Source organism: Panthera leo, chromosome A1 (assembly GCF_018350215.1).
Source record: "Panthera leo isolate Ple1 chromosome A1, P.leo_Ple1_pat1.1, whole genome shotgun sequence".
NCBI classification, from domain to species: Eukaryota; Metazoa; Chordata; class Mammalia; order Carnivora; family Felidae; genus Panthera; species Panthera leo.
The window spans coordinates 21,938,890-21,960,620 of NC_056679.1; the positions used below are offsets into that span (position 1 = coordinate 21,938,890).

Here is a 21,731-nt window from a genome sequence, read left to right on the forward strand (position 1 = left end):
TGGACATTCAGTTTTGTCAAGGCGCTGAGAGAGCTGGTGAAGTAAGGTCCACGTTTTCAGTCGTCCTTGTTCCCTGCCTGTGTGCTCAGACTGTAGCTAACTTGCTAGGGAAGCACAGCCCCCCTCTCCCTCACTGTCCGAGCCCTGTCGCAGTGGCTCTCCTCAGCACCCGACTTCCTGGGGCACCCCCTGCAACCTCCAGCCTGGTTAGTGGTTAGTGGGGGACCCGCCTAGCAAAGGGAGGATGCATCAGCAAGAGTCACAGGGACTTGGGGACCCGTGGGTAGGACCTGCTCACAGATGGTGAGGCCGGGGGCACTGCTGTTTCACACAGGCTCCTGGAGGGTTAGGGAATGTTTGGAATAATTCGACTGTTCCTCATTGTCATTATGGGAAAATTTTTTTTGTGGTGAAAGTTGTTTTAGAGTAGGAATCACGCACTGGGATGCCTGGCATGTACAAAACTGTGGGTCTAGAGGGTGAGACCCGCTTCTATAAAGAAGGGAACTTGCCATTGGAAGGGCAAATGATTAAATGTGTGCAAAAAACTCTTAAATGACCAAAAGTTATCTTTTTTTATCTTTATAATTATTTTCTAATTAGCTGCCACTCTGATTTCCCATTAAAGCTTTCGGCAACAAGGTAGAAACCCTACAAAATTTTGGTCTCAAATATTCTCTTGCATACCCGTATGATTAAGGGACTTAATTTGTGTTCTTTTTTAAAAAAGGCATGGGCCAACAACAAAAAAGGTTATGATTTGTTTTTAGACCTCAAGTGTATGGAATGAAATCTTAAAGCTATATTTGCAAGACATTAGGGGTATAATGATTAATGTATATTTTTCGTATCTTTCTAAATCGTGAGGGGTTGCCTTCCATCAGGACCCACAGTTTATACCACACCGTGTGCCGTGTTCTTCAGCGGGCATTTCTCCACCAGAGAGGGAAGGATGCCTCTCCAGGGATCCTCCTCTGGGCTCCGTGCCCTCTGTCGCTTTTATATGTGAAGGATTACCTGGCAGGGGTCCACCCTTCTTGGCAGGGGCGCAGGTCCGTGTGGTTCTGGGCCCAGCGTGGAGTCCTGAGGCCAACAGAGAGGGGCCTGTGGGACCTCTCACAGCAGCTCTGGCCAGTGCCGGTGCGGACGGCCACCCCCACCTGGTGGCGCATTCGAGGACCTTCGTTCTTTAGCTGACTGAAGTCAGCTTATTTTTATAACATTCCCAGACAGTCCAGGCTCTCTTAGAATTTGACTTTTCTGATTTTGCTTATTTGATTCAAAGAGAGGACTGTAAACATTCAAAAAGAGAGAGAGAGAGAAGCCCTATAATCGTTGGAAATTTATTTGGCTGCTAATACTGTTCTGCAACATCTTAGGACACATGTTTCCATTTGGAAAGCAATGCCTTGTTGTAATTCTTTTTTGATAAATAAAATGTTTTATTTCCTCTGGGCGTGAATTAGCTCTTGGCCAACAAATCCTTACCCTAGATCAGTACCTGTCCAACAGAAAACTAGAGCCTAAGAGGCGATGAATGAAGTAGATGGGGTTTTGTGTGAGACAAATTTGTAAATTATTAACGTGAAAGGGGGGAGCAAGAAGCTCACAGTCAAAATATGTTTGCACAAAATTCACTGTAAATATTGTGAGAATTGAACTTGGAGAAGGTCCTATTTAATAAGCTATTTCAAAACACACATTTAAATAAAGACTGACTAAATAAAAAGGTGCCACACACTCTGTGGTCAGTTTCCTTCCTCTGCATGTCCCCGGTTTGTGTTCCTGTCACTCCCAACAGGGAAATCCCCAGGTGGAGGGCGGGTTGGCCTCTAGGGGGCGCTCAATCTGCCCAGAGGCCCCACAGCATCTTCTCCTGCACTTGACTAACTGCACGGCCTTGTTGCTGTCCCACTGTCCAAGTGAGGCTGCCACTGACAGAGCACCGCCTGCCTGGCACTAAATACACATCTCAGCCAGAGCCACTCCCATTTCATACTTGAGGAAACTGAGGCTCTGAGCAGTTTAACTTTCCCAGACAGCACGGGCTAGCCCTGGGGTACAAGCCCCTGGTGGCCTGAGGCCAAACTCTGTTCCTCCTCCCTCTTTCATCCTCAAAGCTGGGAACCAGGAGAGGCTCAGGGTGTCAGGAAATACTCTGTGCCCTTCCCTGCTGCCGCCTGGGAGGCTCCTGGGGGGCCAAAGGCAGAGTGAGCCAGCAAGGATTGAGATCATGATGTTCTTGGACGAGGCTCTTGGCTAAAGCCAGGCATCTGCCCAAATGTTAGGATTACCCCTGGAGAAAAGGCCGAGTGCACACAGCCTTGGTGCAAGCTTTCTCAATCGCCGGCCTCCCTGGGTTCTCTTCCTTGGCGGCTCTGGGGGGGCATATCTGCCAGGGAGAGGGAGGAGCAGGTGAGCCTCTCAAAGCCTCGGTCACCAGCCAACTGGTCTGTGTGATACAAGGCTGCTTGGAGCCACAGTGCAGTCTGGAAATTACACAAGACCTGGAAGAGATCATAATAATGTAACAGAAAATGAAATAGGAGAGTCACACTTTTTTTTAATATGAAAAGACAGATGTTTCCAAATAGACTTACAGATCTTTCTAGTCTACTTATATGAGCCAAAACCAAGATTTTATATCTTTTTTTCCCCATTTTATCCAAAACATTAATGTACGTTTGGCATGAAATCGCCAACATTTTGTTCTTCCAGGAAGGTTTCGGATGCTGTAGTGAGGGCCTGTTGGTGGACAAAGGTCTGAAACATATGAAGCTAGATTTGGTCTTCCTAAGAAGACTGAAAAGATTGAAGATGGATGTGAACAAGGCTATCATTTTACTTTTGAAATCTGGAAAGTGCTTTTATGTCGCTACCATAACAAAAGCATAGTAAAACAACATGCTAATCCTGGCTTGCACTAGGCCTCTACAGATACGTCACTTTGTGGAGGAGAACACAGTGACTGAAAGAGTAAGGAACGTGCTCCACATCAGCCAGCAACTGAGCCGGGATTTAAGGCTAGGTCTGCTCCCAAAGGCTGTCTCTTGGGAAAGGAGGATGCATCACAAGGCAGACATGCTCTCTGGCTTTCCCAGGGTGGGGACAGATACTTCACTTCACGGCCCCCAAGGAAAAAGAGGGAATCCTGGATTCCAGAGCTGAAGGATAACTCAGTGGAAAGACTTCAAAAGCTAGATTCATTCAAGGGGGGCAAATTTGTTCCGCTTGGTCGTCTGATGTTTGGAAGGTCAAATGAGACCTACAGGATAGGGAATTCAATCTAGAATTTTGAACAACCCTTTGACTGCATGCAGGTATTAATTTCAGACTGTAATTCTGCACCTGCTTTTGTTCTCTTGGCTTGCTTTTTCAGTTGGACGTAACGTTGGCTTAGATTTCCTGATAGGAGTGGTTGCTGCCCAGCCGGCCATTCTTCCATCTCAGATTCCTCTGTGGCCCAGAGCCACAGGGCTGCCACAAGGCAGAAGTCTGATGGATGCACATCTGATTCCTGCGGGGATCACCTAGCCCCTCCCGTGGAGGAGGGTGTATGAGGACCAACACCCTAAAATAAAGTCACAAAACCACATAAAAATTCACAACCCCTTTACCATCAACTAACACGGATTGTGATTTAATCACTACACCATGAGCCATCTATGTTACTTTAAAGAGCCGCGACCACGGGGGACTTTGGGGAGAACATGTTAAATGCATTAATCTGTCCTTTAGGAGAGGTTGGAAAACATGACTTCCCTTAGTTTTAGTTCTCCTGTAATTTGAATTGCAAAGCAACCAAAACATTGATTTATTCAACCACTTGTTTACCCATGTAACCCAATGTCCATTGAACTAATTCTGGACCAACCACAGAGGGACACAGCAGGATTGCCAGAGGGGTTAGGCCTCGTATACTGTCCCTGAGTCAGCAGGGCAGGTCAAGGCCGACTGAAAGTGGGAACCCATGAGGAAGCACTGGAGTCCGTGGAGCCACGCTGAGCCCTCCATCTTCCAGAATGGCGGCTGACCACGGGACAGCGCAGTTCACTGGGGAGCTCCCCAGGCTGATCCCAGATTCAGAGAAACTTTGCCAGGGTACATGTGGCTGCCACTTGGCTTCTCCTCGCAGCTCTGACAACTTGAGACCCAAATTCATTAGTCCTGGAAACGTGTTTCGGCTTAGCTAAGTGGACACATTGCAAACCCACCACCGAGGGAATTGTTTCCACATCCTCTTCGTGTCCTCTCTCTCTCTCAAAGACCTCTAGTTTTTCCCCTTAAACGACATGAGAGGTTTGCACAGTCAGTGAAGCTACACAAACGGTGCGGAAGGCCACACACCTGGACTTCATTCCAGCTCCACGACCAGCTCTTGGAGCTGAAGAATCACTGAGCTGCAGTTTCCTGCCCAAAAAGCAAGGCAAAAAGAAGACCTGCCTCACAGTGAGGTTTTGCAAGTGAAGGCGCTAACGTGGGTGACCTGTGCGTCACGAGCCAGCTCAGGAGGTGCTTCCCTGTCCTCTCCCTCAGTGGCCCTCAGGGGCTCACTGCCAGCCGGGGAAAAGGTTTGCTGTGTGCAATCCAGGCACAAGGAGCCACAGGGCCTGGAGCATGGCACGGTCAGAGAATGACGAAGTGCGTGCCCGGTGTGTCAGGTGTGGATGTGTGGAGGGGGCCGGGAGGGGAGTCTTGAATGCTGTCCTAAGGGTTTAATACCATCATCAAGGCAGCTATTGCTGACTTAGTGCCTGCTGCTTAGACACTTCAGGAGGTACAAAACTCAGTCCTCAAAACCACCGTGTGCTGATTACCCTGATTTTACAGATGCGGAAACAGAGGCAGAGCGAGGGGCACTTGCCCAAGATGGTACAGGGAGCACATGGCTGAGCGGAATTCAAACCCACAGCCCAGAGGCAGAAGCTACAGGACTTGTGAGACATTCAGGGCTTAACATCGACCACACCTAGTTCCGTGCCATTTCTGGAAGATAAGGGCGAGGACCAGGGCGCCTCACAGGCCTGTGGCTGTGGCCAGGTGCCCACCCGAGGGACCAAATCGTGTGAGAGAGATGGTGAGGGCAGCTCTGGATAGTTTGGTGTGGTATCTCCACATGGAGACTCTGGGCAGCAGGTGGACAAATGAATCTGGAGCTCAAGAAAAGTAGGGGCCAATCGCACTGGTTTGGGGGGGTTACGGAAGTCCACGTGTGGAGGAAGCCACCCGTTCCTTGCTATAGTTGGGGCCTCAGAACACACCCAGTCCTTCACCCCATTTTCAGGTGTATTCTTATGTTACCTGTAGCTGTCTCTTCTCCTCTCTCCTACTGGAGGCTCAGGGGAAAACCACCATGTTCCTTCCCTTCAGCCTCCTCTGTTTGTTCAGTGAGGGTTGAGGGCTGCTGGGTGTGTACTCCTTCCTCCCTGACGGCCCCAAGTTCTTTCTAGGTGTCCACCAGACCCAGTCATGGCGACATCGATCCGAGTCTGTGTCTCATGCAGTAAGTAAGCTCTGTGGGCCAGAGCTGCTCACTAAGAGGCTTGGTATTTCCATTAAAGACCAGGCTGACATACCTTTGAAAAAGTGCCATCGGGACAAAAGGTGGTTGACCTCCCAGCTAGGCCTGGCTCTTTCCCCAGCCCCATCCTGGAGAGGCCCTGGTCCGGATGCCAGCTTCAGGAACAGAGGCAAGGCCCTAACTGCAGACTGCTGTTCCTGCTGTGGGGGAAGAAGCCTCTGCCGTTTTCTGGGGGCGATGCATGGCATTCACAGGGCCGTGACCTGGCCCATCTGTGTGAATGAGACTCTGTGCTGCCTGGGGTTTTGGGAGGAAGGAGGAGGGCGTGCCTGCAGCCACCTGGTGGCCTCTGGCAGCACCAGGCTGCCCTTCACCTTGACAGGGGACATTTCCAAACAGACTGGCGGTTTTCAGTTGGCAGTTGGCTGTGCCCGTCTGTGTCCTCGAGTGGCACACAGCCTGAGCCACCAGGAAACCAGTGCCTGGAGGAGAGGGCCAGGGCAAGGAGGGCATGCAGGACTTCACCCAACGTCGCTGTCGGGAAAGGCTCAGGATCTGGCCCTGACCTCATGGAGAGGAGCTGGGATCTGGTGTGAGCTGCCTGTGGGAAGCCAGTGAGGAGCTGATGGGCCACCTCGCTGGAGACGATGCCCCAGTGTCCCTGCGGCTCCTTCCCAGGCTGGATGCTGCCCTCTCCTCAGAGCTCTTCTCTGCAGCCCCCAACAGTGCCAAGGAGAGGAGTCTGTGAGAGTCAATTCACCACAGAAGGGCCATCCAGGATGTGCCGAGGCTGCTGGCGGCCGGCCAGAACCCTCTCTACTGTCAGCCCTTCTCTCCCTCCACACTCCAGGACAGGGGAGACTGTGACCACTGTCCCTCCACCCCTCCTCTCTGACCACTCCTCTCCTGAATGGCCCCATATACCCTCCTCTACCTCTACACCCCCATGTGCATGCCCGTGACCCCCATCACTGCGGACCCAGACCCCTTGTCTGATCTCCAAGCGGCTAAGTTTTCCTTCTTCTGGATGGGCACTAGGACCCCGAGGCAGAGCCGGTGACTTCCCGAGCACCCCCCTCAATGTCCCACTTGTTCACACCAGCAGTCTACCAGGTCCTGAGTGACTCCTCTCACCCCCAGCCCATCCCTCTGTATTTCTACTCCCGAATCACTTGCCCGGCCTGAGCACTTCTCTGCAGCCACGCCATGGCCCTGCCCCTGACCGCAGCTGCTGCTGCGGTGGGGGGGGCGGGGGATTTCCTGCGGGGGGGGGGGGGGGCAGCTCTCCGCGCACTTCCCAGGGGAACTTCTCATAGTTCAGACAGGCCCTGGCGGCCCTCCCCTGTCCCATAACCTCTGATGGCTTCCCTGGACACTCAGAAGCACACCCAAGCCCTTGCCACTGTCCTCCAAGCACCGGGTGCCTGGTCTGGTTCCAAGGAGGTCCCAGCAAACCCCGCTGCTTGTCAGTTCCTGCCCTGGTCTTTCCCCTTCTAGGCTGTTACTTTCGCCTGGAGCTATTCTCCAGCATATACTCTGTCTGGCTGCCTCTTGACCCCATCCTCAAACCCCCAGCTTAAATATCTGCCCGGGTCTTCCCCAAGCACAGGAGCCTCCCACACCAGGTCGCAAACCTCCTGGAGCCAGGCAATGTCTGTCTTCTTCACAGACACATCCCCGGAGTCTAGCTCAGTGACTGGAACGTAGAAAGTGCTGACTTGATATGTACATTTTTTCAATCAGTGTTTTTGAATGAAAGACTGATTCATTCTTTATGAATCATAATTTCACTTGTGTCTTTCCCCTATTACTTCCTGTGGCACCACCTCTAGGCTGATCCTGCTAACTCCCTGCAACTCTGCCCTCTTTCTGCTCAATTCAGTCACATTCTCTCTCCCCTCTTCTCATTCCCTACAAATGTCACCTTTGCTCATATCCTCATCGTTTCTCATTTTGATCCAACCACCAGCCATCACTCCACACGGATGAATTCTCCACACTGATGCTGGAGTGATTGTTTAAGGGTACAAATATGATTGTGTTCTGTTACAACCTTCTATGGCTCCCTATTGCACCACAGAAGTGTTCCAAAAGCCCTTCTTGGTGTCCTTCTCCCCTGCCAACCTCCTACTCCTTGCTGGCTGATGCTACAACCATATACAGTTCCAGTGAGTCATACTGTCCTTCCATGTCCCCACCATGCTCCTCTGCCCCACCCCCCAATTCCAAATCCCCAAACATCCAATAATACTCAAATTCTAGTTTCACTTACCAGCCACACCTGCATCAATTTCTGGGTCATGCAGCCATTTGGTAGCTAAAACAAATAACAGGTATTGTTGTAGTCTTCCTGCCAGAACCTTTCTTTTCAGTGTTATCTGTACCTTGAGTAGGATACAAGTAACACATTGACCAAATGACTGATTGACATCGGTCCAGGAGGGATGCCTAATTAAGTGGGTATAATAGAATTAACAAGGAGTGTGACAGGTTGCAGTACTGGGCCAAAGCTAACCATGAATAGATTTAAGAAGGATAAATGTGAAGTCCTATACCTGAGTCCAAAAACAAAACTGCAGCTTTGCAGGAGGAAGCACAGGTGCTCAATCAAGGGTTTCTGGTGACTCTGACATCTGAGCCTGGCCACATCACCTCTTGCCTGGATTCTTGCAGTACCTTCTGGTCTGGAGTCCTGACCACTCATCTCTTCCTATGCCACTCCTCCTCCACTCCACCTGCAATGATTTCCTGTGTGAAACCATCAGCACCCCCTGCAGGAGCTGTCAAACAGACATGCACACACAGCTGGAATATTGAAGAGACATGGGGATACAAACAGCTGTCAATACTTTTGTGGTCCTTGAAGTCATGAGAGAGGCTAGGGTCCCTGGGGAGAGAGAAGGAAAGCAAGAGGCAACAAGGGCAGAGAGGAGACTCCTGACAGGAGGAAAGAGAGATGAGAAACACAGGAAGTGTCATGAAAACCAAAGAAGGAGTTACAGAAGGGCAGGATGATTCAAGGCGCTAAAGGCTGTCAGGACCACGTAGTGTTTGGCCATTAGAAGTTGGGGACCCCTTCTCACAGGGAGAGTGGAGCAGAAGGTAGCAGTGGTTTGTGAAACAAAAGATGAAGATGTTAAGAAAGCTAGTACAGGCTTTCAAGTAATGAGGGAAAGAAAAACAGTGGGTAAAGTCTTTGTTTTCTGAAGGTTGAAGAAATGTATCAGTTAGCAACCGCTGCATAACAAATAATTCCAAACTCAATAAGTTAAATAAAACCAATTGTTTTTTTCTTGCAAGCCTCTGGGTTGGCTGGGGGTCAGCTAATCTAAATAGGACAGCTGAGGCGGCTCTGCTCCTTGTGTCTAATGAAGGCAGAAATGCAAAAGAACAAGTGGGAACATACAAGGCTTCTTGAGGCCTAATATCAGAACTGGTATAATGACATTTTCACTTCATTCTATTGAACCCAAAATCAAGAGCTGAGAAATATATTCCACCTGTTGCTAGGAAGAAATGCAAAGCAATATGGTAAAGGATGCAAATACAAAAAGGGTAAAAAATTGGGGCCATCATGCCTTCTATGGTGGGAGACAAGCAGAGGTGGAGATGGAAAGAAAGAAGGCATTGGAAAGGGAGAGACTGGACAAAATCTAGCGAACACTGGGAGAAGTGTGACAGGTACTGAATTTGCATAAGAACTAGATTCATGTTCCTGCTTGACCAATGACCAACAGTGCAGCCTTGGGTCAGTCATTGGGTCTGAAACTCCATTTCATTCCTTGTGAAGAGGAAATGATCACCCCTACATCATGGTGTGAAAATTAAATGAGGTAATATAAAAAGTGCTTTGCCATGAAGTGCAAAACCATGTACAATGACACAGTAAGTTTCCAGGAGGGGTGGGAGGTTGTCATGGGACAGCAGGAACACAATGGCTACTCTCAAAGACTGAAGGGCATTCATGTGGAAGAGGATGAGAAACAAAGAGGTCTGTGTTACAGACCAAAGGCTAATGATGGAAATGGGGGAGGGGGGAGTTATGTCATAAAAAATAACATTTTAATAATGAGTAGAGTTCAAATGTGGCTTTAGGAGGTGGTGATTTCTTCATCACTGGAGGTGTGGGTGCATGGGAGAAGAGCTGGGCTGACCTGTTATCTTTAGAGGATGGTGGAAGGGGACCTGTGCAGCCCATTCATGGGTCATTGGATTGATCAGTGTTTCTCACCCAAGGGCAGTCCCCCATGGCACACCCCATTGTGGGCGTTTGTTGTCCAAATTTCTAGATGATTCAAGTGGCATTTGGTGCAGGTGGGCCAGGGGTACTAAATCCCCTGACAATGCTCAAGATAGTCCTAAACAATGGAAAATGATCACACTCAATATGGCATCAGTGCCCCTGTTGATAATCACTGGATAAGGTGATTTCTGAGTTCCAACCTTGAGGGACCAAATAAACACATGTCCCATTTTTAGCAAATGTAACCTGGCAAGCCCCCCAGCCTATTTTGCCACAATGCCTCACTGTTCTAGCTGAAAAAGTATTTGACTTCAGAAGAATTTTAGATATGGTTAAACAAGCACAGTCACAATGGCAAAAAATTTATAATCCCTTTCAATAGTAAAATTATCCTCAAAGTTTTCTAAAACAGTCATAAATACACATGCTTGTGTGAAGGATTATGAAAAGATGGTCAAGTACATAAATCATTGATTATTCTAGCATGTAAAGAGAGCCAACCACCTTGCTTGGAGACACCACATTAACTATATAGTTAATGTGCCAGCTGAAATAAACAGTACACATTTAATTTACTACGATTTTGTTTGTCCCTTAGAACATAAAAGTCTCTTTGGAGATGTCTGTTTTCTTAAAAAAAATAAAATAAAAGTCTAGGAAGTTTGAACTAGAACCTTCTTTCCCAGTGTTCACATTTCCTCAGTTTGGGCGCTTGGATCAAACTCAGTAAATATTTGTTTCTGCGGTTGATGGTGCTTCTGTCACTGAGGCATTTTAATTTTATCTTTAAAAATTTTTTTTTAAGTTTATTTATTTTTGAGAGACAGAGACAGAGAGAGACAGCACAAGCAGGGGAGGGGCAGGGAGAGGGAGGGAGAGAGAGAGAAAGAGAGAGAGAGAATCCCAAGCAGGCTCTGCACTGTCAAGCAGAGAATCCCAAGCAGCTCAGCACAGAGCTTGATGCAGGGCTCGATTCACAAACCTCGAGATCATGACCTGAGCAGAAACCAAGAGTCAGACGCTTAACCGACTGAGCCACCCAGGAGCCCCATTGAGGCATTTTTAGAGAATGGTCTGACCGTGCATTCTGTGTCACCCTCCTGGTCCACCCAAACCACTACTGGGCCACTTACAACGACTTTGTTGGAGACGTTCCCAGAACGAACAGTCTGTGCAGAGGCCCACGATGGCATCTGATTCTGGACAATTCCCACAGATCAAATAGGCAGGAAGAACTGAAGTTTGTCATGTTGGTAGCAACCTTAGCTGAGAAAGGTGGAGCCTCCCTACCCTGTATTCATCCTATAATATATATCCATTAATTAGGGAATTGTTTGGGCATGATTATAGTAGTTTGAATGGTGTCTTTCCTCCGCATGTTTAATTATTATTATTTTTTCTTTAGAAAGAAAGCGAGTGAGCAGGGGAGGGGCAGAGGAGGAGGAAGAGAGAATCTTAAGCAGACTCCAGGCCCGATGTGGTGCTCGATCTGATGAACTGGGAGATCTTGACCTGAGCCAAAATCAAGAGTGGGACCTTAACCAACTGAGCTACCCAGGGACCCCAACTTTGGCTTTTTTTATAAAAGAAAACACTTCTTTCCACCTAATACCCCAACAAGCATATGGGTTCTCCATTAGATGACACTAAAGTGTATAATTTCAGCTGAAACAGTGTCCTTTAATAAGGCTACTTCAGTGTCAGAATGAACCAGGTATGGCAAAATTTGTCAACAGAAACACTTGTATCTGAGACTATAGTTATTTGCATTTTTAACATTACTTTTCTTCTGTTCTTCTGGATGCTTTCCAAAATATTTCCTTGTTCAGCATGGAGTATTTTTCAAGAACCTAAACCAATACAACCTTCTGGATCCACTGAGGTCAGCTGATAGTTCCCTGAGAAGCGTAATACCCGACATCTGGGTGGAGAACTGGAGTCACGTGTGCTTATTTTTGTCAGACCACTAGTTCTTCTCGATGTACCTCTCTTTCGTTTATCTTCATGGATATTTACGTCTGACTCCCAGCTGGACTATAAGTTCCACGAGGGCAGGGTGTGTCCCTGGGTTTGCTCAACAGAGTGCCAGGCACACAGTAAGCTCTCAGAAATATTGGTCAGTGGGATGATGAGTCATGGAGTGTTCAGATAAAGAGCCAGGAGAACTACCACTGGTTATCATCACGGATGAAACCAAGTTGGCCAGAGGTTGTGGTATGCTACACAGGAGCCTCACTGCTCGTGGGCTTAACATTCTTGAGATTTAATGACATCAGGCACCCATAGTACCTTTGCATCTTCTAGCATAACTCTTGCTTTCTTTTTTTGAAACTCTGGAAATGGGCACATCGGACTCTATCAGGTACTTCATGCTGCTCAGACCCCACCCCCACCTCCACTCATTAGGAAGAGCCGTGTTCTCTACAGGCAAACAGCCTCCTTACTCCACCTCATGCCCTGGGGATACATCCCAGGCTGAGCACCTTTAGGTGTGGGTGTCAGCACTGGGATGGACCACAGCTTCTCCCGGTTCAACTTCGCCTGGACTCCAATTTCCGAAAACTGAAACTTGCAGAAACACAACTGCCTTCATATCTAGAGTGACTGGGAGGGAGTTGGGGGAAGAGTTATTCCAGAAAAGTCCGGGCTCATGTCCTTCTGAAAGACATGTGCTTTCCCTAACAAATTGCTTTGTGCCATACTCAACAAAGCTATACTCAACAAAGCCTGCATGGATTCCCCTTATATCTTTCTCCTCCCCGAAAAGCTATATGCGTTTAGAAATAACATTCAGGAAAATGAGAAATACTCATGTACCTTAGTGTCACTAAAGATAGAATTCATGTTTATAAAGAAAAGTGTTGGCACAGAAATAAAGCGGACCAAACTGAAAAGATCTGGCAGACAATGGAAGTCAGGCGAGGTTTGCAGGAACAGTAACTTGCTGGGTTACAGTCATCCTTATGGAAATGAAAGCTGTAACTCTATGTGGTAAATTAAAATAAAAAATGATGACATATGGGCAGACATGTATACTTGCTAGTCTTTTGAGTTATTTCTATCACCACAAAGGAAACACAAGCTTGATGGTCCCTTTGTAAAAACAGGTAATATTTCACTGCTTTTCCATTGTGCATAATCATTACAAATCACGAAAATTCCATGAATGTGTTGCATACTGAAACTTCACTCGAATGTATCATAAAAATTTTTTTCATTGTTTTTTTTAAATATTTTTGAGAGTGAGTGAGTGGGGGAGGGGCAGACAGAGAGGGACACGAGGATCAGAAGTGGGTTCTACGCTGACAGCAGAGAGCCCGACGTGGGGCTCATACTCAGACTGTGAGATCATGACCTGAGCCCAAGTCAGCTTAACTGACTGAGCCACCCAGATACCCCTCATAATTTTTTTTTAATTTTGTAGAGTGAGTTATTATAAAAAATGATCATAAAGTAAATGCTCAGGCTTCAGGGGAAGCTCATCAGGGAGTACCCAGGGTGGATGTTTCAGAGGTACAGGGTGGGAGCCAGGGTCTGAACTGAACCGGAGCCTGAAGCCACCTAGTGGACCAATTCTAGCACAGGTCAGAGGTGAACACCAGAACCAAAAAAGAAATCAGAAATAACAAATGCAAACACATCCAGATGCTACAGTGATGGTGAACAAGATTTGACCCTATCCCCAAAGGTTGCTTTGAGAGGATCTTTCTCAGGTACTCCTCATCTCCATCAAGTCTTTAAAAAAGTCCTTGGTGGAAGAACATGCACTGCTCTAACACAATCCCTTAGGGGCTTATCCCCAAGGAAAAGATGGATAATGGTATTATGGGGTGGCTATTTGTATCAAATATATTAGTGAAAATGTTTAAAATGACTGTGTGAGTTTGATGCTTAAAGCCAAAACATTACAGAAAATGCAAACATGGAGATATGAATATATTAATTTACCTCTATTTTTCATCCTCAAAATCATTAAATGAAAGTAAAGGATTTTTGTTTTATTTTGAATATAAACTTACAGGACAAAGAGAATGGAGAAATCAACAGCAGCGTTTTGGGAGGTGTGCCTACAAAAGCGAGGCCCTGAAGGCTGCTGTTCTGCATGATGCCATGTGCTCTGTTCTACACTGTTCCAGAATATCTGGTGAAGAACCCTAGTTTATTAGGGTTTCAACCCAAACCTCGAAACTTTCTCTAGTAGTGTAATAAGGATTATGAAACAATGCCTTCCAATTTCTGAGGGACAATGATTCCCAATCTACAATTCTATACCTAACCATCAATTAAATGTGAGGAATAAAGATATTGGCAGATACTCAGAGTATCAAAACTGCTCCACACCCAAAGTCTTATCTGACAGTCATCCTTCTACCATGTACCCATTCTCTGTATCCTTTCTCAGGAATCTTCTGAAAAATATGCCCCACCAAATAGAGAAAGACATGGGTCCCTGGAAACAGGGGATTCCCAAGACAGTTGTGAAGGGTGGGCCCCAAAATACACCTGTGCAGCATGTCTAGTGAGCAATCAGTCCAGACTGGAGGTGGACAGAAGGCCTTAAGAGGGATTTCTTCAAAAAGAATTTTTTTAGGATACCCAATATGCCTGACTGTATTGAGAGAAGGTTACATAACTGGGAGACCAGTTTGGCTATAGATTAGTACTAAAATAGAAAACCAAGCCAAAAAAAAAAAAAAAAAAAAAAAAAAAAGGCAATTTTTAAATTCAGGAAAATAAATTCAATAAAGAAAGGAAAAGGAATGCTAGTACACATGACAAACTGTGATTAGCATTTACAGAGTCATAATGACAAACAGTGAATATTGATGCAACCAAAACAAAAGTGTAACAGTGCGGAGCATGGAGAGAGGAAGTATGTGGAGAGGGGAGTGAGGTGAAAGAAAGCTATTCCATTATGGAAATTCAAAAGACAATGGCTCAGGGGAGTACGGGTGGCTCAGTTGGTTAAGCATCAGACTTTGGCTCAGCTCATGATCTCACGAGTTCATGAGTTTGAGCCCCACATCTGGCTCTCTGCTGTCAGTGCAAATTTGGCTTCGGATCCTCTGTCTCCCTCTCTCTGCCCCTTCCCTGCTTTCTCTCTCTAAAAATAAACATCTTGATTCAAAGTAAGGTTTATAGAGCTATCTATCAATTCAAAGTAAGGTTTATAGAGCTATTTATCATTTAAAATATGTAGGTATAATTTTACTAAAAAATGACTAAATTGACAATAATGGAAGTCCTTGAATTTATTACTGTAACATACATGTTAAAATCAGCCAACATGGCAAATGTGAGCTTACATTAGAAATAAAACTGAAAATGGGGGGAAGGGAGGCACAACCCTGACACTTCTTGATTAGGCCCTTGCAACATTGTGAACTAGTATTTAAGAAATCATTTCATCTCCCAGACTCTCCTGTTTCCAGATTTATAGAAAGTGTGCTACAGTGGATGAATCTGAGTTCCTTTGAAATCTGTCTATTTATTTATTTATTTTTTTTTCAACGTTTTTTTATTTATTTTTGGGACAGAGAGAGACAGAGCATGAACGGGGGAGGGGCAGAGAGAGAGGGAGACACAGAATCGGAAACAGGCTCCAGGCTCCGAGCCATCAGCCCAGAGCCTGACGCGGGGCTCGAACTCACGGACCGCGAGATCGTGACCTGGCTGAAGTCGGACGCTTAACCGACTGCGCCACCCAGGCGCCCCGAAATCTGTCTATTTAAATGCAGTTCATTGTACATGGTAAATATATTTATGGACCAACTTCTACATACTTTAATGTAGGGTATTCCATTTTAAATGGGCCTCATTTTCAACTGGTACTTACTAATGGGGTTTGTTTTACTTGGAGACAGGATTTTCAAAACTCAGCCTAAATGATAGAAAAGTTCTGTACTTTTTGTATTAAGTAGGTCCATTGGATTTTTAATGGTCAACAGTAATTGTATTAAAAATATCAATGAGTCTAGGGGCACCTGGCTGGCTCAGTAGGTAGAGCATGTGACTCTTGATCCCAGGGTCATGAGTTCAAGCCCCACAAGGAGTGTGGAGCCTACTTAAAAAAAAAAAAAAAAAAAGGAATAAAAAAATCAGTAACTTTAAGATACATGACAAATGCTGATACAAGAAAAGATAGGCCTACCTGGTCAACCGATAAGAGAAAATTTGATCAGACCCAACAGTGTGCTCTATCCTTGCAAAATGAATCATAGCATGTATGATGACTCAGGCCATGGAACAGGAACAGGTATGTCACTTTTCTGTGCTGGGAGGCAAATATAATAGACTCAATTCTATGCTCTTAAGAGAAGGAAATCAGGCTGTCTCTGTATGACATCCAGCTATGACCAAACCTCACCCAAGTTAACTTTTGATTGATTGATGTATAGCCCAGCTAGGTGTTAACTCTAGATTTTCCATTACCTTTTGGAAACAGGTGGAAAAAATTATTGCAGGTTGAGGGTATTTACAAAATGGTCTGGCTGATTCACATGTATCAGTAATCTGAAAAACGAACAAACAGAACCAAGCAAAGCTACAGGTTGTAACCTCCCCCCGCCACCTAAATTAAAATCAGAGATGTGAGATTTCAAACTGCTTTTGACTTACCCACCCTAAACCTAAGTTCTTTAAAAGATCTGAAAATGAATCAGTTCGATTTGTCATCTTCAAATCTGGGGACCTAGCCATAGAAAAGGCCTTAGGTGTCATTATACTACATGAAATGGCCTTACATCCAATACAGTAAGGCATGTATCGTAAAATACACTTACACTTGATGGTTTATGCCAGTGGCTTTCAGCTGGGGGTGACTTTGCCCCCTAAGGAACATTTTTGGCTGTCTTCTGGATGAGGAGTTGCTACTGACATCTAGTGGGTGGAGACAAGGGATGCAGCTAAATGTTCCACAATGCAGAGGACAACCCTCACAGCAGAGTCATCTGGCTCAAAATGCCAATCGTGCCAAGGTTTAGGGAACCTGATTTTCTACACTGATTTTCTGGTGTGATAAAAACTAAAGACAAAAATCTAGCAAAGCTAGTAAACTGCTCTAAAATCTCAATAAAAGGTTTTTTGGTACATCATTTAGTTAGGATTCTGAAAAACTCACAGCTTTAAACTTGTGCTTGGAGGTAAAGATATACGATCAACTCTGGAAAATAAACATTATGCATTCAGTCTGCTACTGGACAAATTTCTTAACTTCTCAAAATATAATTTTATTATTTTTGACAGCTAAAATTTAATTTCTTCTATTTTAAAAACGTGTCCAAAGCAAACTACACTGTCTCCATTTGGGATGGAGAGCGTTTAGCATGTAGGTGCTCAGGAGTTGAGTAAATGGTAGCAATACATCTACATGTTGGCCTGAAATAACAGATCCCTAGTTCCACACTCAGTAGGTTATAAACGTGGCCTGAGCTGTAACTCAGTCCCTTCTTGGGGTGACTGAGGTAGCCATCCATAACCCGTTAGCACACTTCCTTCACTGTGTCAGCACAATAAGCCACAGCATAACTGGAAGACCAATCTGCTCAAATACAGAAAAGTTAGAAAACCCACAAAGGTTCTGGACCAAAAAGCCTCCTCTACTAACCAGAACAGAGTCACCCAGGTTAGAGCAGCTAGTTATCTTTTCCCAATAGGAAAGGTATCACAGGTTAAGGAGAATGAAGAAATTTGACAAAGGGTAACAGAGTAAATTAAATGGATTGGCTGTAAGTCTCTCTTAGAAGTGGGCATAATCAGAGCTGACTTGGTTATGGTCCTGAGAGGCTCTCTGGTTGGCCTCTGAAACAGTGCTGGTCTGGCAGTAAGCATGAATGTTCTTCCAGGAACCCAGTATGTGGGGCGCGTGGGTGGCTCAGCTGGTTAAGCAGCCGGCTTTGCTCAGGTCATGATCTCACAGTTTGTGGGTTTGAGCCCCGAGTCAGGCTCTGTGCTGACAGCTCAGAGCCTGGAGCCTGCTTCGGATTCTGCGTTTCCCTCTCTCTGTCCCTCCCCTGCTCGTGCTCTGTCTCTGTCTCTGTCTCTCAAAAATAAATAAACATTAAAAAAAAAAAACCAACAAAAAACCAGCATGTGCCCTTGAAAGCAAATGTAAAAAAGATGTGTAAGGAAAGGAAAATTTTCCCTTCTTCCCTTCTAGATTCTTTGGCTGGCCTAAAAATTAAATTGATATAAGATAACTTATCAGGAGAAAAAAACAAATTTAATTCCATATATACACAAGCCATACAAATATGAGACTCAAAAGAAGTGACCAGGAAGGCAGCCTTTATACCTTTAAAAAAACCAAGAAACAAGTATTTGTGAAGAATTGATGAAGGAATTTGGGCTTGGGGTAGCAAATTAATGAAGAAGTAATGAAGTTGTTTTTACAGGCTTCTCAATCCTGAATCCCGTCTCCAGTGATGAGAATGCTTTCACCCGCCAGGTGCCGAGAGGGTGCCCTTCACACAGGAGTTTATTTCCTGCTTCCAGGGGGACAAAGGAGTGTCCTTCTTACAATGGCTATTTCTTAAATAATTTTAATTCAACATAATCCATATGCCAAAGTGGCATATTTTTTAGAGTGGCATACTTTGCTTCCCTTCAATCCCACCTTTGAAACTGCAAAAAGCTTCATAATCCAGAAGCTGAGTTGGTAGATTATTTTACTATTTCATGGAATTAATCTCTTAGTCTTAAAAACAGCTCAGTTCAGGGGCGCCTGGGTGGCGCAGTCGGTTAAGCGTCCGACTTCAGCCAGGTCACGATCTCGCAGTCCGTGAGTTCGAGCCCCACGTCAGGCTCTGGGCTGATGGCTCGGAGCCTGGAGCCTGTTTCCGATTCTGTGCCTCCCTCTCTCTTTGCCCCTCCCCGTTCATGCTCTGTCTCTCTCTGTCCCAAAAATAAATAAAAAACGTTGAAAAAAAAATTAAAAAAAAAAAAAAAACAGCTCAGTTCAGTTAAATGGTTGTATCTAATATTAGGAGGTTGTGATATAACTGGGCTCCCACAATTGGGTCTATAATGTGTGAGAAATCAACTATTTATTAAGGCATTTCTATGGAAACAAAAGAAAAACAAAGGTTAATGATTACAACAAATTATAAACCAGCTTCTAAGCCCAGGGGCAGCCAGTCAAGAAAATTTCTAGATGTCAGAATCAAAGCATCTTTTGCAGTTTGAATGTCTCTGACATCACCAGGTGTTCAAGTAAACTTTCTGAGAGGCACATAGAGCAGCAGGCATGATTGTTGAAACACGAGTTATTGTGGCCATTTCTCCGAAAGTTTATATCAAGTCATTCGCATTCAGTTTATAAGGCTTTGGGGGAAAGGTTAGTTTTGTTCTTAGTGATTCCAAGTCAAAACTGAGAGAAAATTGGAAAGGTTTATTTGCAGAGCTATAGCCAAATATTGGAGGAAACTAGAACTCAGGATCCAGTAACTTTAACAGGTGGAAAACAAAACCTCAAAGCTAATTAACAGCACTAGAATCTGATATTCATAAGGTTTCTTTTTTAAGTTTATTTATTTACTTTGAGAGAGACAAAGTGAGGGAGGGAGGGGCAGAGAGCAAGGGAGAGACTCTTAAGTAGGTTCTGCACTGCCAGCTCAGAGCCTGATGTAGGGCTTGAATTCACAAAACTGTGAGATCATGACCTGAGCCAAAATCAAGAGTGGGACACTTAACCAACTGAGCCACCCAGGCGCCCCTAGAATCTGATATTTATAAAGGTGTATTGCTGAAACATAATTTTTCCATCTACCAAAAATAATCACAGAAAGACTAATTTGTTTGCAAATTAAATCTAGTTTCAATAAAATTGGCCTATTTACACAAGTGTAGCAAGAATAGTAACTGATCATATAGGCTCTTCTAACTCTGCTTTGCTACAATTTTTGGTAAGGAATCTCAGATTGAACTCTTAAAAGCCTCTTGAGGCTAGGAAGCCAAGCCAAGGACTTGCTATCACACTTCACCTGCAATACCTACAAATCTGGGTTAATTCCTCTCTTCTCAAGGTCTCCCAAATATTCTGAGGTTCCTGAGCCTGCCAGGAAGTGACCCTCCACATTCACCTAGTAAGGCTGCTGGGAAGCCTGTAAGCAAGGTACCAGGCCAACTTTTCCAAGGGGCTCTATTGTTTATTGGCTCCCTAAAGTCAACCGTAGTTTCTTAAAGCTGTCTGGTCATATCTAAGTCTATGTAGATCTCTCAGATATGACATTCCAGTCAAAGCCTCAGTAACATAACCAATGTTTCCACTTATGCTCATTTTAAGAACAGATTCTTATTGAGCTTACTCAAATAACTGTATTGCCATGAAAATAAGAATACTCACTAACAGTTGTTAAATTCTGGAGGTATGAGGTAGGGAGAAAAAGCAATTGTTTCAATTCTGCTTATAAAGGAATAATTCAACAAACTGCTATAAATCATAGAGAAATTAAGAGAAAAGAGAAAAAGGTTTTTCTTAAATCTGGAAAAACCAAACATTAAAAAAAAAACAGCAATGTTTCAAACCAAAAAGTCATAAAAAATTATGATCATCCTCCTCAGTTCACTCACTCCCATGTTCATTCAACCCCATGTAATTAATGTTTGTTCTGTGTGAATTCAGTTTTTCGGTAGTTATGGAAATTCTTACCCAGTTCAGTTGGACGACCTTAAAGTTATCAGAAACTTGTATTCCACAATATTTGTTAGAGTCCATTCATGAACCTCCTTGAAGATGAAGCACTTTTACAGGAAAACTTTTACAAAACATCAGAATAAAACAGTAACTGTCTGTAAAGGAGAAAGGACTTAAAAATGGCCATGGTTAAAGATCTGATAAAGTTCATTACAATGCAATTGGCAAGAAAATCTGATTATATCTGGGAATACAACATTTTAAGATAATAACTGGAATTACAGTGATAACATTATCCTGGGACATCTGATTTCTAGGAATTTCATATAATTTCTGCAACACTTAAAACAGATACCTATACAGATACAATGTAAAGAAAGCTTGATATTTCTTATTTAACAATACTTCCCATGTAATTTAGCAATATCACATAAACCAATTCATTTAGCACCTCCCTTTTATAAAGAGAAAAAACAAATCTTTTGAGATGTTCCAGGGACCCCTGGAAAACTCCAACTCACTTTCCAGGTCAAAAAATTGTGTTTAAAAATCGATTTTGGAAAGTTTGCAAAAAATATCAAAAGGTTTGGACACTTGACTAAATAGGATCACAGATAATACTTAATTATATTTTTAACCAAAGTGACGAAAGATTTTAAAAGCAAATACAGGAGATTACATTGTTTTAAGTAAAATTCAGCTCTTAGCGTTAAGACTCAGTTAAGTAATCAAAGATCTGATAAAGACAACATGAAGCACAGGAAAGTATTTTAGTAAAACACAACATTTTTGCTTTTCAGGCAGATTACTCAAAAGGTAAAACAAAACAAAACAAAACAAAACATTCATAATATCTTATTAAGAGCAGACCAATAGTCCAAGAAAACTTTGCCCTTTCTGCAAATGAAAGAAAATTACATACGCAAACTATTAAAAAAGCAAGTGTATCATTTTTAAAAACCTTTATAACAATTCAATTTTTAGCCAATGTGACTACAAAACTAACTCCCTCCCTTCCTTCCTTCCATCCTCCCTCCCTCCCTCCCTTCCTTCTTTTCCTTCCTTTCTCTTTTTCTTTTCCTAAATGTCTATGTCCTTAGTTTGTCCTTTATTTTTCTCTTTTCATTCTGAAATAACCAGCTTTACTTTAGGACAAAATTTACTTTCTTTTCTCTTAACAAAAATACATCTCCATACCTCATACCTTTTCTTAGCTAAAAACACATCCTAGTTTCCTTGCAATACAGAGTTGTTTGTTATTATTTCTAGTAGTTTTAATTATATATATTATAAGCTTTCTATAGTTACATTCATAGGGTGGTTCTCAAACTCCA

The 21,731-nt window shown here is 44.2% G+C and overlaps 1 long non-coding RNA gene across 2 annotated transcripts; it reads right to left on the reverse strand.

The window, feature by feature from the left end:
- Nucleotides 1–1,829: 1,829 nt before the first annotated feature.
- Nucleotides 1,830–21,454, reverse strand: LOC122205533. Of its 2 annotated transcripts, none has more exons than XR_006196135.1 (5): nt 20,413–21,454; nt 15,916–16,277; nt 8,077–8,256; nt 7,794–7,838; nt 1,830–2,507 (listed from the first exon to the last, which is right to left on the reverse strand). It is a non-coding gene; the product is annotated as an uncharacterized LOC122205533 (long non-coding RNA). The 2 variants fall into 2 exon arrangements; XR_006196130.1 differs by having other exon boundaries at nt 1,830–3,571.
- Between the last annotated feature and the right edge of the window lie 277 nt (nt 21,455–21,731).